The 2,895-nt window shown below is 40.1% G+C and overlaps 1 pseudogene; it reads left to right on the top strand.

Annotated features, from left to right (window-relative positions):
* The first annotated feature begins 2,354 nt into the window (after window positions 1-2,354).
* LOC145341682 (U2 spliceosomal RNA) lies at window positions 2,355-2,535 on the top strand (annotated as a pseudogene).
* Window positions 2,536-2,895: the final 360 nt, after the last annotated feature.

The following is a 2,895-nucleotide window of genomic DNA, read 5'->3' as shown; positions in this document are numbered from 1 at the left end:
TGACTCCTCCACCCACCACCCCCCTCCCCTCCCCACCCCACAGACACACACACATCCTCTAGTTTGTTTGCAATGCTGCAGTAAATTTGTACCTGCTGATAGGTATTGCTCTGTGATGTATAATAGTGTGGGTGGATACACTCGTGTCCAGCTGTGCTGATGTACGACCCCTGCTTGGATAAGGCAGAAAGTTTCTAATTGTCTCTGACTTTTTTTACCGCTCAGTGAATGATGTCATATGTCGGAATCCTACCTCTCTGCCCCCTACAGAATCGGAGCGGGTGAGGGGCAGACAACAGAAATTGTCTGTTGACCTCAGGCAGGAATTTCAGTATATCTAGATACAGAAGTCTTAAAACGTGTTACATATAATTGACTTTTAGGGTGGCACAGTGGTTAGCACTGCTGCCTCACAGCGTCGGGTACCCGGGTTCAGTTCCCAGCTTGGGTCACTGTCTGTGCAGAGTCTGCACGTTCTCCTCATGTCTGCCTGGGTTTCCTCTGGGTGCTGTGGTTTCCTCCCATAGTCCAAATGACGTGCTGGTTAGGTGCATTGACCATGCTAAATTCTCCCTCAGCATACCCAAACAGGTGCCAAAGTGTGGCAATTAGGGGATTTCCACGGTAACTTCATTGCAGTGTTAATGTAAGCCTACTTGTGACACTAATAAATAAATTTTAAACAAACTTTTCTGATAGTAATGTCTGAAGTATGGTGGCACTTTGATGGAAACCAGCTATACTTTTAGTTCAATTTCCTCCATGTCACTTCAGTGCTACTGAAGATACAGTCATCTTTCCACATCTGAAATACAAGATCATTTTGCATTTACAGTATATTTTACACTTTATTCTTTGGTTGGGATCAAGACTTGTGTTGACACCTTTCAAGGGACCAAATGTTCTCATGGTAATATTTACACAGCATGAATTTTGGGACTAATTCTGTGGTAAACAAATCTGAAGTGAGAGAATAAATTGTGTCAGTCGTCAGCTTTTGGAATATTTAAAACGCTGAAGCCTGGAGTTATTAATTACAAAGAGGCTTCCACCGAGGGTGGCAGTACGAAGAAAATGGAAACTCAATTTCTTCCTGAAAGTTCACACTAATTAAAAACACTTTTTCATGAGACCATTTTGCGATTTTCTGGTTGAAAGAAAACACAATGAATGGTTGGTTCGTAAATAATTATTGGGAGCCATCGAAGGAATAATCTGAGCAGTCAGCTTATTACAATTCATGTAGGACATGAGAAATAAAGATTATGCTAAACTCAGAGGCATGTTTACACCTTGGGAATGTAGGTTAGCAGTACAGTGCAGCATGTGCATCACTGAAGCAACGTTTTTGGTCCAAGTTTACCAATGAAAGCAAACTTCTATATAAGTAAGGAGCATCTATCTATATCACTCCTTTCACAACCTTAGGATATCTCAAAATACTTCATCTTGAAGGCCACAACTCTTTTGAAACATAGTTGCTGTTGTAAGGTGGGAATTTGTGACAATTTGGGTACACCAACGTGCTACAAACAGCAACAAGAGAAATGACCAGATGATACATTACTATGGGGATGGTTGAGTGATAAATATTCACCAATGTGAGGTTAAATATCCCTGATGTCCTATGAAGAGTTCCATAAAACTTAGCACTGGAACTGTATCGCCCCCAACCGCCACGGAATCAGAGCAGGCGAGGGGCAGACAATGGAAACATCTGTTGACCCGGAATGAGGCCATAGATTCCGCCCTGTATGTCTGCCTGGAAGTGTGGACAAAATCTTAACCTGAAAGGCAGCGCTTCTGACAGTGTTGAATTCTCTTTGTACTTCATCAGTGTATCAGTCTAGGTTATATACTCAAATCTCTGGTACGCTCCTTGAACACAAACCTTTTGACTAAAACATCATAGTGCTACCACTGAGGCTGACATGGTAAAGGTCACAATTAAACTATTTTAAGAAAATTGAAATATTTTTATGGGATATGATAAGACAACTGTAAAAATCAGCTATGATTATTTATGAGGTGCAATTTGTTCAGTTGCCAGAATTAACATTTTTCTATGCAAAAATTGCAGACTTTAATTCTCATGGCACGTAAAGCTGTCTTATCTCAGAATAACCGATATTTGGAAATGTACAATTTTCAATAGAGACTTAAAAGGTATTTTGATAAACCTTGCGTAATATTATAATTAGCTTGGGATAAATACATTTTGATCATTGTTCCTCTGCGCAAACCACAATTCATCCCATAAAGTGTATAATGGCTCATAATGCAATAACTCTTTCCGAATGGAGCAGTAAACATACAAATTAGGGTTAATGCAATATCAACAACAATTACATTTAGTAGCTTCTTGGCCTTTTGGCTAAGATCAAGTGTAGTATCGATATGCTGTCTTTGGTTGACGTCATTAGGTTACACTTTAGCTTCATTTGAAGCAATTTTTAAAAGTGGCATCTTGGGCTTTTGGCTAAGATGCAAATGAGATCAAGCCTCGGAGGAGGAGCTATGGATCATGTAGATCAAGCCCAAGGCACGAGGTGAGAGCTCTGTCTTGTCAGCTTGGATCGGGAATGTCTCAACTTGTTGAGACTCTGAATTGGACTGGATTTGATTGAATTGGATTTAAAAAAAACTATATTTATTTAACACCTTTAACATAACATGTCCCCTGGGGCTTCAATGGAGTGCAATCAGACAAGAGTTGACACCAAGCCATGTAAGGAGATATTAGGACAGATAAGCAAAAAGTTGATCAGAAAGGTGGAGAGATTTAGGTGAGAATTCAAGAGCATGGGTAGACAGTTGAAACCACAGCTAATGTTAGGATAAGGAATTTTGGAATGCATGGGAGGTCAGAATTGGGGAACACATAGTTTTTGGACA

Source organism: Carcharhinus amblyrhynchos, chromosome 3 (genome assembly GCF_965287045.1).
Source record: "Carcharhinus amblyrhynchos chromosome 3, sCarAmb.v2.hapA, whole genome shotgun sequence".
NCBI classification, from domain to species: domain Eukaryota; kingdom Metazoa; phylum Chordata; class Chondrichthyes; order Carcharhiniformes; family Carcharhinidae; genus Carcharhinus; species Carcharhinus amblyrhynchos.
The sequence above is the reverse complement of the archived record's forward strand: the minus strand, read 5'-3'. Positions and strand labels throughout refer to the sequence as shown.